This window comes from Bactrocera dorsalis, chromosome 6, assembly GCF_023373825.1.
Source record: "Bactrocera dorsalis isolate Fly_Bdor chromosome 6, ASM2337382v1, whole genome shotgun sequence".
Taxonomy (NCBI): Eukaryota; Metazoa; Arthropoda; class Insecta; order Diptera; family Tephritidae; genus Bactrocera; species Bactrocera dorsalis.
This window is the reverse complement of record NC_064308.1, coordinates 37477516-37492536: the sequence shown is the minus strand read 5'-3', so window position 1 is coordinate 37492536 and position 15021 is coordinate 37477516. Positions and strand designations below refer to the sequence as shown.

The 15021-nt window shown below is 37.6% G+C and overlaps 1 protein-coding gene across 2 annotated transcripts in view; it reads left to right on the top strand.

Moving 5' to 3' along the window:
- The window catches only part of LOC105227024 (uncharacterized), a 227674-nt gene that overhangs the window by 51365 nt on the left and 161288 nt on the right, over window positions 1-15021 (top strand). The window contains exon 1 of one of the 2 annotated variants that reach the window (XM_049460181.1): window positions 9589-9743. The exons of the other annotated variant lie outside the window; for it this stretch is intronic. The gene's annotated coding sequence lies outside the window, so the exon portion shown is untranslated. Of the gene's footprint in view, window positions 1-9588; window positions 9744-15021 lie in introns of those variants that run through there. 2 annotated transcript variants of the gene reach the window in all.

The following is a 15021-nucleotide window of genomic DNA, read 5'->3' as shown; positions in this document are numbered from 1 at the left end:
TAAATCGACTCAGCTAATAGTATGCCAAAATTTGGAGTTTATTATTGTCTACGACAATGCATAATATCCGGAGCAATTTTTTATATCGGACCACTATAGCATACATATATGTAGCTGTCATATATACTGACCGATCAAAATTTATACATACATGTGTAAATGTTTTTATGGAAGATTGAAATAAATAGTAAAAGGATTTATTCATTTAAAACCAAATATTAAAAGTGAATGTGAATTTCTTCGACCGCTGAAAGATATACATAAGTTTTGCAATGACAATAGGTCATTTAACAAATAGCGTCTCTCGTATGCAGACTGCAACTAGTATGACTAAATCAGAACAAACACTGGTGCCAAAAACACAATCAAATGAATCGAGTAAACGGTATTGCTGGATTGATTTGAATTATGTGTGGCAAAAAATGTATCAGCTTAGAACGTTTCGTCATTTAATCGTGAATTGTTTTATTTACAGGGAATTAAAAAATTCATCTCGGCCAAAAAATGGAATTAATTCGTGAACATTTTCGATGAACTAAAATCTTTGTATGGCTATGAAGCACCATCCTATAGCACTGTGAAAAATTGGTACAATGAATTCAATCGTGGCCGACGCTCGCTCAGAAAACATCGATGCCTTACGTGAACTGATAATGCAAGACTGTCATGTAACATACCTTCAGATAGAGGCATGCCTATGCATTTCTCCCACTAGCATACATTCGATATTGCATGAACACCTGGCCGTAAAAAAGGTTTGTTCTCGTTGGATCCCGCACAATTTGACAATCGCTCAAAAAAAAGGCTCGTGTGGATTGGTGTAAAGAAATGATGAAAATATACGATCGCAGTGCTTCAAAAGACGTTTATAAGATCGTCACAGGTGACGAATCATGGATCTATGCGTATGAGCTCGAAACAAAACTCCAACGAAAAAAAAAAAACATTTCTTTGATAAATGTGCCTATTTTCATTATTAGGCCAGAAATATATATAGCAGTCCTCGTATAATACATACATACTTATATACATACATTTGTTGCATGTAAGTGTGTACTCGATGGAATTCCCATTACACATATAACATATGTCGATCATTTCAATCATTGAAACATAAGTATGTATGTATCATTTCGGGTATTTTCTGCTAATGCGAACGTTCATACACAAACCATGTACTGTGAGCGTCAAAAATAAGTAAACAGCTGTTCTATCAATATTAAAGTGTTTATAACAACACAGTCTTTAATGCAACAATAAAAAGTTGTATTACAGAATTCAAGGCTTATATTATAAGAGCTTAACTTAGTATAAATAATAAACAAAAATTAAACACAGCCAAAAATAATTCACTTAAAGTAAAAATACTCTCGTTTTTTCGCGTCAAAAAAAAGTAAACAGTAGCAACAACCGTTGTTTGTTTTCAATACTTATTTCGGCGAAGCGCCAAATATCCTTTGGAAACCGATATTATTCAAGAGATTAAGTGTAGTAAAACATATTTTTTATATCATAATGTTTTTTTTCTGAGGTTAAGTTGCTAAAATATCAATATTTGTAATGGGCAAGCGAACGACCACTGAAACGGTTAAAAACTCATATTAGATTTGCACAAAAAAGATAAATCTTTGCGCGAAATCGGAGAAATAGTTGGAAGACACTATTGCACAATAAAGAAAATTATTGATAAACATGGTACACATCAGACTGTTGAAAATTTGTCACGGCCGAGCCGACCAAAGCGCCTTACTGACACGGAAGCGCGATAAATAGTACGGGAAGTAAAAACAAATCCAGCTTCAGACGCTGCTCAAATATCAAAAGATATAGCATCGGGTAAACCAGTAAGTGCCAGTACAATCAGGAGAACTTTGCACAAAAGCGGTTTGCATGGACGAGTACCACGCCAAATGGCCTATACATCAAAAGCGAATAACAGATGAACTGGAAATTTGCAAAAAAATATACAAATCAGGCTGAAAATTTCTGGGAAAAGATTTTTTATACAGACAAAAGCAAATTCGAAATATTTGAATCAAAAAAGTTTCCCAAAATTTGGAGATCCAAAAATAAAGCTTTTAGTGATAAGTGTGTTACCCATACCGTAAAGCACGGTGGAGGATCGCTTATGGTCTGGGGCTGTATGGCAGCATCTGGTGTTGGGAATTTGGTTTTTATTGAGTCCACGATTGACACATTGGATTATTTCAACATTAAAAAAAAATGTTGCTCAAAACATTGAAAAATTAGGCCTATCAGGAAACTGGATCTTTCAACAGGACAACGATCCTAAACATAGGTCTAAATTTGTAAGTGAGTGGCTGTTATATCAAACACCAAAACTCTGGATAACCCTCTTCAGACCCTAGACATTAATCATATCGAGCATCTGTAAAAGCACCTTGACCGAAAAATCAGACAGAAGGACATTTCCAGCAAGGACGACCTAAATAAGGCTTTGATTGAAGAATGGAGCAAAATCTCTCCAGAATTTACGAAAAAAATTTTGCAGAATACATGCCCAGAAAAATAGGTGATGTCGAGAAGTCCAAAGGAAAGAAAACAAAATACTTGAATGAATATTAATTTAGTTTACGAACATAGATTTTAACTTTACAGAGCTTTGTTTACTTTTTTTTGACGCGAAAAAACGAGAGTATTTTTAGTTTATGTGAATTATTTTTTGCTGTGTTTAGATTTTGTTTATTATTTATACTAAGTTAACCTCTTATAATATAAGCCTTGAATTCTGTAATACAACTTTTTATTGTTGCATTAAAGACTGCGTTGTTATAAACACTTTAATATTGATAGAACAGCTGTTTACTTATTTTTGACGCTCACAGTATAAGCTGATCGCTGGTGATTCTAAGTTGATCTCTATCACTGATTTGAAGACAAACGGTTCGATTCGTGTACATATATGTATTTATTATTCGTTGCAGTTCTCTGATGCAGACCTTGTAGCTATGGAGCTACATACATATTTAAGAGCTTAACAAAATATGACAGCAATATGTGCCTTGCAAACCAACTATCGGCTAAATCTCAATCTTTATTATTCAAAAATTCCAATTATAAAATCACGCTTTATAGTGGACCGAGCTCCTTCAGTGAGAATTATTATATGCATATTATATCCAAACGTAGATCAATATAAATATTTTTTAAATCTGAATAAAGCTAAACCTCCATTTTTATTATACTCTTGCAACCAGTTGCTACAGAATATTATAGTTTTGTTCACCTAACGGTTTGTTATGTTTATTAGCCATCAATTTGTAATATAAGATGAAAAATTGTGGAAATCATTTTTTATAATTTTTTGTTGGACTTTAACTAGGAACAACTTTGAATGAGTTGACTCAGCCAAAAAATGTTCCAGACCTTTTTTGTAGATCGGTAAATTTCTTATAAGAATAAGTGTTGATTCTCGCTTACCAATTATTTGCTTGTGTACATTAAAAATCCAAACAAAATAAACAAAATTTCCTGTGTTATTTATATGGGAAATCAAAAATGTCGATGAGGCACCCCTTAACATTAATATTAAGAGCTCAGGTCTTACCAGAATTTGTTTTTAGTCATGTCGGATGAGATTTTCATGGTAACTAAGAAAAATAAAAATAAAAACTATTTTTGGCCCACCTTAATGTACATACTTATATAAAAGAAAGTTGTGTCAGTTACACCATTTATAACTCAAGAACGGCTGAACCGATTTCGCTAAAAACTGGTGGAAACTTATGTTAAAATTTAATACAATTCATAAATACAATAATTATATTTCAAATCATAAGCATTTTTTCAAAATTCATGTTTGTAGGAATCATTTGAATAATTCATTTCTTCAAAAAAAGAAAAAAAATAATAATAATAATATAAACAAAAAAAAAACCTTAGTAATTCAAAAATAGAAAACAATAAGTAAAAAATTTCATTCACATACATGCTCAGTATATGAGTTATACTGATTGTGCTCTTGAACCAGGCAACTTTTTAACAAAAATCCCTCAGATTTATTTAATATCACAACAAAATATGGCATTGACATTTTCGTAGTGATTGCTAGGTTATGGGCAAACGGACAAAAATACATTCATAACAAACCAAACGCGATATCTAGCATAAAAATATAGCGGAATAACTAGAGTTTTCATATGAAGGTCTATTATAATTTGAGATTTACAGAAATATTTTCGAAGCATTGCACAGAGCAGTGAATTATTTAAACGGGGATGTGGAAGTATATGCGTACAATTTCAAACTTTACTCCCTAAAATATAATAAAATTGCTAAATATTGGGAATGGTAGAATAGAGCTGCAAGCAAATATTAGGTGCGATGGATTAAAACTGGCTCAGTAATTCAAAAGTATTTTTCCCCCAAAAAATGCTTTATTAACACCCGAAATGCTTTTTGATTAATTTTTTTGTAAACTAACATAAGTTCTTCTTCTTCTTCTTCTTCTTCTTTACTGGCGTAGACACCGCTTACGCGATTATAGCCGAGTCAACAACAGCGCGCCAGTCGTTTCTTCTCTTCGCTACGTGGCGCCAATTAGATATTCCAAGCGAGGCCAGGTCCTTCTCCACTTGGTCCTTCCACAGGAGTGGAGGTCTTCCTCTTCCTCTGCTTCCCGCGTCGGGTACTGTGTCGAATACTTTCAGAGCTGGAGTGTTCTCGTCCATCCGGACAACATGACCTAGCCAGCGTAGCCGCTGTCTTTTAATTCGCTGAACTATGTCAATGTCGTCGTATATCTCGTACAGCTCATCGTTCCATCGAATGCGATATTCGCCGTGGCCAACGCGCAAAGGACCATAAATCTTTCGCAGAACTTTTAAACTCGCAACGTCGACTCATCGGTTGTTGTCATCGCCCAAGCCTCTGCACCATATAGCCGGACGGGAATTATGAGCGACTAATAGAGCTTGGTTTTTGTTCGTCGAGAGAGGACTTTACTTTTCAATTGCCTGCTCAGTCCGAAGTAGCACCAGTTGGCAAGAGTAATCCTGCGTTGGATTTCCAGGCTGACATTGTTGGTGGTGTTTACGCTGGTTCCAAGATAGACGAAATTATCTACAACTTCAAAGTTATGACTGTCAACAGTGACGTGTGTGCCAAGTCGCGAGTGCGGCGACTGTTTGTTTGATGACAGGAGATATTTTGTCTTGCCCTCATTCACTGCCAGACCCATTTCTTTTGCTTCCTTGTCCAGTCTGGAGAAAGCAGAACTAACGGCGCGGGTGTTGAAACCGATGATATCAATATCATCGGCATACGCCAGCAGTTGTACACTCTTATAGAAGATGGTACCTTCATTATTTAGTTCTGCACCTCGAACTATTTTCTCCAGCAGCAGATTGAAAAAGTCGCACGATAGGAAGTCGCCTTGTCTGAAACCTCGTTTGGTATCGAACGGCTCGGAGAGGTCCTTCCTGATCCTGACGGAGCTTTTCGTGTTGCTCAACGTAAGTTTACACAGCCGTATTTTTTTTGCGGGGATACCAAATTCAGACATCGCGGCGTAAAGGCAGCTCCTTTTCGTGCTGTCGAAAGCAGCTTTGAAATCGACGAATAGGTGGTGAGTGTCGATTCTCCTTTCACGGGTCTTTTCCAAGATTTGGCGCATGGTGAATATCTGGTCGGTTGTTGATTTACCAGGTCTAAAGCCACACCGATAAGGTCCAATCAGTTTGTTGACGGTGGGCTTTAATCTTTCACACAATACGCTCGATAGAACTAAGGCTGATCCCACGGTAGTTGGCGCAGATTGTGGGGTCTCCTTTCTTATGGATTGGGCATAGCACACTTAAATTCCAATCGTAGGGCATGCTTTCATCCGACCATATTTTGCAAAGAAGCTGATGCATGCTCCTTATCAGTTCTTCGCCGCCGTGTTTGAATAGCTCGGCCGGCAATCCGTCGGCCCCTGCCGCTTTGTTGTTTTTCAGTTGGGCAATTGCTATTCGAACTTCTTCATGGCCGGGTAATGGAACGTCTGCTCCATCGTCATCGATTGGGGAATCGGGTTCGCCTTCTCCTGGTGTTATGTGTTCACTGCCATTCAGCAGGCTAGAGAAGTGTTCCCTCCATAATCTAAGTATGATCTGGGCATCGGTGGCTAGATCACCTTTGGGGGTTCTACAGGAGTATGCTCCGGTCTTGAAACCTTCTGTAAGCCGCCGCATTTTTTCGTAGAATTTTCGAACATTACCCCTGTCGGCCAGCTTATCAAGCTGTTCGTACTCACGCATTTCGGCCTCTTTCTTCTTCTGTCTACAAATGCGTCTCGCTTCCCTCTTCAACTCTCGGTATCTATATCATCCCGCACGTTGCGAGGTAGGCAGCCTGTTTTCTCTCCGCTGCGACACGGCACTCCTCGTCGTACCAGCTGTTCTTTTGCACTTTCCGAAAACCATTGGTTTCGATTGCAGCTGTACGTAAGGAGTTTGAAATGCCGTCCCACAGTTCCCTTATACTGAGTTGTTGACGAGTACTCTCAGAGAGCAGGAGTGCAAGCCGAGTAGAAAATCTTTCGGCTGTCTGTTGTGATTGCAGCTTCTCGAGGTCGAACCTTCCTTGTGTTTGTTGGCAAGCGTTTTTTGTTGCACAGAGGCGGGTGCGAATCTTAGCTGCAACAAGATAGTGGTCCGAGTCGATGTTAGGACCTCGGAGCGCACGCACATCTAAAACACTGGAGACGTGTCTTCCGTCTATCACAACATGATCGATCTGGTTGGTAGTTTTTCGATCCGGAGACAGCCAGGTAGCTTGATGTATCTTCTTATGCTGGAATCTAGTACTACAGATAAGCATATTTCGGGCCCCGGCGAAGTCGATCAGCCTCAACCCATTTGGGGAAGTTTCCTCGTGGAGGCTGAATTTACCGACCGTAGTGCCAAAGATACCTTCTTTGCCCACCCTGGCGTTGAAGTCGCCAAGCACGATTTTGACATCGTGGCGGGGGCATCTCTCATAAGTGCGCTCCAAGCACTCGTAAAAGGCATCTTTGGTCACATCGTCCTTCTCTTCCGTCGGGGCGTGGGCGCAAATCAGCGATATGTTGAAGAACCTCGCTTTGATGCGGATTGTGGTTAGACGTTCATTCTCCGGAGTGAATGATAGTACTCGGACGGAGTCTCTCTCCCACCACGAATCCAACACCAAACTTGCGCTCCTTTATATGGCCACTGTAGTAAATGTCACAAGGACCTACTCGTTTCTGTCCTTGTCCCGTCCATCGCATTTCTTGGACGGCGGTGATGTCAGCCTTTATCTTTACGAGGAAATCTACCAGCTGGGCAGCGGCACCTTCCCAATTAAGGGACCGGACATTCCAGGTGCATGCCCTCAAATCATAGTCCTTATTTCGTTTGCAATGGTCGTCATCAAAAGGGGAGTCTCTCATCCGAGGCTGTTTGCTGTTTTTCATTGGGGGTGTTTTTTACGTGGCGGGTCCTAAACCCAGCGCACAACCCTACGCAGGGGATGTTTCACCTTCTCACTTTAGCTCGCCTTCAAACGGATGTTCTTAGGCTACCCAGAGGATACTTGGTCAAAGACCGCAAGTCGTGAACTGCTTGAGTCATATGTAAAAGAATCGTTTCTGGCCTCTCCCAAGTGAATGGCGATCAGAGAACTTTCCTCACTTGCGTGAACTTCTACACATGACTCCATCCTCCCGAACAGAAGTTGCTTCACCCAAATGCTATATCTCCTTAGCTAATAGTTATAATCTAACTGATAGAAATCATATAGATGGTATTAGTAGTACTATCTATGTATCAGCCACAGTAAAACCTGGACCGGTCCGCTAGTGTTTACATAAAATTTCTTAGATTCCAATCCTCTGGTTGACGTTTTATATCATAAGGCTTTAATTCTTACAATTTGCAAAAGTATAATATGTTCGGTTGTACCCGAACTTTGCTCTTCCTTGTTATACATACATATTAGAATGTCCGTTATTTCCTAAATTTATTTTTGAGTCTGCAGCGCCCTCAAAATTTTTAGTAAATGCCCTAAAAAAAATTATGAAACCCATATGAGCTCTTAATATTGATAATAACCCGTTCCGCAACGACGATTTATTTCCCATATAAATAAATTGGAGTTAATTAATAATAAATTGCAATTAATTTTTTCTTTGCGAAACCAATTGATACATTGCTGCCGGCTTACCCTTCATCTATACATATATATGCACATACTTATGGTTACAATTAAATATTTTCCTTTTAATAATGTCGAATATTGACGATCCTGAAATAAGATATTTTCCTACTTTCTTTCAATAACGAAACATTTTTTTATAAAATGTCTGAAACGAAATGAAGTACGTGAAGCAATTTTTTAACGTTCATCCATAACAACCGTGTCTTTCAGCCACTCTTCTGCTATTTATATTTGAAACCGTTAGACTGAACAACGACTTCTGGTCGTCACAGCAGAGCAGTGTGGCTTTCTCTTAGCACAAAGCAGCAAATTGGAAGAGAATATGACGTCCTATTAGCAGTGCGGCGCGCATAAGCGCCTGTTCACTGTTAAAAGACGCTAATGGCCCATTCACATACAACCTCGCATTGCTGAAAATACTTAAAAAAAAAATCGAAGAAGGCAACGGATATGACACTATAAACGCTTCGCTTTCAGTGTTTCTCTTTAAAATAATGGCGACTGTTGCTAGGCAAAGCGTAAATACACATATGAAAGTTATCCAACATTTTGCTTCGGCTTGCTACGTTTCGCTTCGATGTGAACGTACTCACGCAAAAGTATATATTCAACTTTTCTGTCAAAACACATGTCGGACGCAAAGCGAATCAAAATTTCTATGTGAATTAGCAATAAGAGTGTCTTTAAATCGACTTTTCCGTAGGAACATACATGCATACATATTTATACATGAATGAAAACATTTAAGAGATTATTACATCGAATAAGATATGCATGCGCGAAGTGTGGTTGTTGTGAGTTTATGTGTACACATCTAAAATCTAAAATACGTAGTCTCTCTCTGTATAGAACCGTTAGCGAAGGCGACGATGCAAGAAAAGGCGTAAGGAACTGACAAACACTACGATGCCTTTGGAGTCGACGGGAACAGCGAACTCAATTGAGAAGCTGTAACAACAAGCGGCAAGAATTCGATAGGCTCTGAGTACAAGACGAGTTTGAGAGAGTTTAAGCAGCAAGGAACTGTTGTAACGAAGGCAGTGGCCACGACAAAGAAAGAGTCGATAGTGGTGATACCGACTGCTGTTGGGATGGTATTTAGTAAACTACGGGTGGGTGAGGACTGGTGTATGTTGCTAAAAATGTTTTAGCCAGGACTACCAATGCGTGGTGTATTTTATTATATGTGTATTGCGTTTGGTGTATTTCACACGGCATGGTATGTATGGTGAATGGTGGTTCGTATTGACACACTTACTGACTCTATGGCGCTAGCACTGGACGTCTTGAGTAGGCGATAGGCAAATCTTAAGGATATTTTCGTTCTAAGACGCGCAAAATTAGAAGAAAATGTGGATATGAAAAAGAACATTTATAGTTGTGGAAGCGCAGCAACTAAATTAGTTTGTCGGCAACACTCGGGCAACCAGCAGTATCGCGAATAGAAACGGTAGTCGGTCAATTAGAAAGCGCGAAGCACGAATAATTTTTTGATAACCGTTAAAAGTCTTACAAGTTCAACTTTAATTACAACTACAAAGGCTTTTATTAGCTACAACTGCGTTAGTTTCGTATTAAGAGAAGTTTTAGTGGGTGGGAATTTTAACTTTTTTATCGGTAGGCTGGTCAATCAGTGCTTTAAACACTAATTAAAACAAAAACAAATTTTATATATAAACAGCATTGACATAAAAAAGCAAGAAAATAAATCGAGTCGTTGGTCGCACAGTCGGCCCCAACCCCAACGCCTTTCCTGTTTGATCTTAGTATTTGGACGTTAACCGATTGCTCGGCGTAGGATTTCGTACGAATAAAAAATACAATTGGCATTGAATATTGGCGGCTAAATAAATGCTTGCACGGGTATAGGTTTTGTAAAGCATGTAACGTACATACGCATATACATTGTGGGGTGGGGTCACTACTATTGGTCAATTGGCCCACATTGTCATAGCCGTTATAATTATTCAACCGTTTACTTAACCTATTAAATCAACCCATGTTCTTACTCGTATTGCTTTGTAGACTGTATGAAGTGGAGTGTGATATGAGTGATTTAAAAAAACGACACGAAAGAAAATATATGTTTCTTCAGTTTTTATTTTAATATATTTAAGCAATATTTATGCAAATTTCTCTGAAATTTTGTTGTGGATACATTATTTATTTACAAAAAATACACTCATTTTCCTGTATATTTTACAATATTATTAATATAAAATAATTTTTTTTTTTAATTTTATAACTCTTCTCATAATATAAAGTTTTACTTCGTTTACAGCATATACAAAAAAAAATGGTTTGTGGCTTCAACATAAACTATTTGTAGTATCACAGTATAGCGATAAAATTAATAGACACAAATTTTTAATTAAGGTGCTTTCTGGGTATAGCGTTGGATTTTTTTCAGAATTATTTAAGCAAATAATGTTGATATGACAAATATCCACATATTTTCCGAATTTTTGCAAAATTGCTAATTATTTCCCGTTACGTATGCAAATTTATCGCATCACTTTTGAATGTTAGTCCGAAAGGGTGGAAATTGGCGAATATATCGAAAAATGTATGAGGATACTTATATTTTAAAGCATTTACGTTTTTTTACTTTTCCGAAATATTTTTATTGTTATAATCACATTAAATGCGAATAAATAAGTATACTTCAATTGATATATACAATATGTATGTACATACGAGTATACATATGATTACGTTCAACATTGACTTCTAAAGCTTGAAAAGGTTCTGGTTTATTGCTAAAGACCAATGGCTTTAAATAACCCCACAAGAAGTAATCTAATAGTGTTAAATCACAATTTCTTAGAGGCTATTCAATGTCACGATTTCTTGAAATAATCAAATCTCCAATTTTTTCTCAACGGAATTATTGGTTGTAGCACGTGCTATGTGATAAATAGCCTCGTCTTGTTGGAACCAGATATTGTCAGGATCAACTTCTTCTAATTGCGGCCGTAAAAAGTTGATTATGTTCGATCTATGTATACCGCTCTCTCTGGACAGTAACGGCGTTACCAGCTCTATTTCCAAAGAAGTATGGACCGAGGATTCCACCAGACCAAAATCAACACCACACTGTCAATTTAGGTGAATTTAATCTTTGTTTATAAATACTTTGTGGATTTTCTTCGCTCCAGAACTGAAAGTTTTTCTTATTTACCATAATTTTATTTGATCATCAAAGAAGATGATTTTTTTAAATCGTCACGGTTTTCAAAGTTCACAATTTTATACGGATGTAAGCCCAAAATCTTGGGATCCTACCTGAATGGCAGCTATATTTTCATTACTTCGAGCGGTTCTTTGTCTTATTGACACTTGAACATTATGTAAGAAAATGTGCGCTCGAAATTTTCAACTTTAAGTAGTGGCCAAATCCGCAAAAAATGGAGTTTAAAATCGGTCTGTGCTATAAAAAAATTAAAATTAAATTCGAGAAATATGTTCCAAAAATAACATTAATGTTATAATACTTTTTATATGGACGACCACTGTATTTTGAAAATTCACCCAAGATAATAACGAAAGCGTGTACTTTGTATTTACATACATTAGAAATAAAATATTTTAATTTATCACAATATACGAGGGCTGCTATATATATTTCTGGCCTAATAATGAAAATAGGAATATTTATCAAGGAAATTGGTTTTATTGTTTTTCAAAATATTCTCCATCAAGATTTATACACTTTTGCATGCGCTCAAACCAATTTTCGAAGCACATTTTCCACTCCGATTGAGACACCTCCAAAACATGGTTTTTGAATGCTTCAACAGCATTTTTGGCGACGAAAATCGTTGACCACGCATTATTTTCTTGATATGTGGGAATAAAAAGAAGTCATTGGGTGCCAAGTCAGGGCTGTACGGCGGATGACTCATCAACTCGACGTTTTGACCGGTCAAAAAGGCACTGGTTTGAGCCGATGTGTGAGAGCTCGCATTGTCATGGTGCACAATGATTCGTCTTTTCTTGTTCGTTTTTCGAAATTCTCCGACGACTTCAGGCAAAAAAATGGTGGTGTACCACTCAGAATTGACCGTCCTACGTTGCTCAAGCGGAACAGTCGCCACATGACCAGTTTTGCCGAAGAAACAAGCGACCATTTGCTTCGAAGTGCTTCTTCCACGAACAACTTTCGTTGGATTTGGCTCGTCTTGGAAGACCCACACGGTCGATTGCTGTTTTGTTTCGGGCTCATACGCACAGATCCATGATTCGTCACCTGTGACAATCTTATAAACGTCTTTTGAAGCACCGCGACCGTATTTTTTTAGCATTTCTTTACACCAATCCACACGAGCCTTTTTTTGAGCGAATGTCAAATTGTGCGGGATCCAACGAGAACAAACCTTTTTTACGGCCAGGTGTTCATGCAATATCGAATGTATGCTGGTGGGAGAAATGCATAGGCATGCCTCTATCTGAAGGTATGTTACATGAGGGTCTTGCATTATCAGTTCACGTACGGCATCGATGTTTTCTGACACAACGGCTGTTTTTGGACGACCTTCACGGAATTCGTCTTTGAGCGAGCGTCGGCCACAATTGAATTCGTTGTACCAGTTTTTCACAGTGCTATAAGATGGTGCTTCATAGCCATACAAAGATTTTAGATCATCGATGCACTCTTGTCGTGATAATCCACGTCGAAATTTGTGAAAAATGATCGCACGAAAATGTTCACGAGTTAATTCCATTTTTTGGCCGACATGAATTTTTTAATTCCCTGTAAATAAAACAATTCACGATTAAATGACAAAACGTTCTGAGTGATGTTATGCTAAAAAATGTCAAACTTTCCAATGGAAATGTCAGATTGCACCTGGCAACACTTAGTGTTGCCTAGGCCAGAAATATATATAGCAGCCTCCGTAATTACATGCATCCATAGTTTCGATATTTAGTAATTAGTCTTACTCTTTTAAACAGATATAGATATAAAAAATATTCATATACATACTTTGCACCGGAAGGCTATACATTAAATACAATTATAATCAACTTTTTTAATTCAGTTAAAATATTATTTAGAAGTATAGAAGAAAAGTATTGATGCAAATATGAAATGAGGGAAATTTCTACACACTTCCTGTTACGAATGCGATCTCTGAACGCTCTTTTTCGACACTTTGCCGCATGAAAACGTGGGTGAGGATGAAAATTCTTAAAGATAGATTGATCGGTCTGGCGTTGCTGCACACGCATCATGACATTGAAGTCACTGTAGAAGAAGTTCTCGAAAGATTTTTAAAACTTGGCCCACATCGTTTTGTTTTGGAAATTTTTCTATTCAATACACGATTTGACTACAATATTATTATGTCACCCGCGCGTCTACGATTTATAAGGTGTCATTTTTTCCAATTTAGTTGATTTTGATATTAAAAGTCGATTTGAAATTTTTACACCATGCTATTAAACTGTATAAAGATATATTTAATAAAATAATCTTCATGTGTCAAGTAAATATTTATTTCCTTCCCAAAAACTATTCTGGATATTGGTGAATATAATTGGACATTATTTCAGAATACTATGCAAGCTTCGTTCTAAAGTAAACAGGACTTAAAAAACAGAATAAATGATTTTTTCGGCAAAATCAATTTATTTTATTCAAACTAGTCTCCTTCTGCTTCAATACAACTTTTTGCACGGCCCAAAAGCATGTCGAACGCGTATTTTAGCTCGTTGGCCGGTATGGCCGCGAGTATGCCGGTGCAAGCCTTTTGAATGGCCTCCACGTCTGCATAACGCTTTCCTTTCATGGGCAAACGGTCCCATATCAGGTGAATACGGGGTGTGGTTAATGGTAAAATGTAATTGTTGGTCACAAGCGTCGATTGAATGTTGGATTCTGAGCAATTGTTGGAACAACCATGCAAATCCCTTTCGTTAGCCCAAATGTTCGGTCAAAATGTGATAAATCGATGTTTTGGAGATGTTCAATTCCATTTCCATGAATTTCCATGATGATTTCGGCTGATTTTAGATGAATTCACGCACAGTTTCGATGGAATTTACGGTGATCACGGATTTTGATTGGCCCACATTGCGAACGTTATTTATGTCCTCACGACCATTTCGAAAACGTTGCAACCACTCGTGCACTCTGCTACGGGATAGGCTATAAACTTGTTTCATCAATTGAAACGTTTTGGTAAGAGTTTTACCAATTTTAAAGCAAAATTTAATGTTGGCTCTTTGTTCGAAGCTCATTTTTGCACCGAAAACACAAACACACTGATAGTTAAAACGCAATAACTTCACTTCCAATCGATGAAATGTCATGAAATTCTCAGGATAATTAATAAAAAGAGCACATTATAATGCACCAGTCGACATATAGATGGCGCCGCCAATGGGGCGCTAGATTCAAAAAGTCCTGTTTACTTTGGAAAGCTCCTTGTAGTTAGATGTACCCAACAGAAACAAACGAAGCGTTGATTCTCTAAATGCAAGCCACAAAAATTTTTGTTTGAGCGTGTGACTTATTAACAATTAGGCAAAGTGCAAGCGGATTGAATAACGTCTGAATATGATATCTGAAATTTTTTAGATGGGCACTATTAATCAGTTGATTCACATTTGGTCTTAAAAGCATGACATTGATGACACTCTCCATACTAACGATCATGATAATAGTGTCACTAATAAGTTATTACATGGTCATATTCAAACGATATGTGATGTTCGTGTCAACGTAGCGTTGGTTACGTTCTCTGTGAACGTTGGTTACCCGTGAACGTTGGTGACGTCCCTTTCGTTAGCATAAAGTAGAGATGAGCGATATTGTGATTTTTCGATATCTGTGAT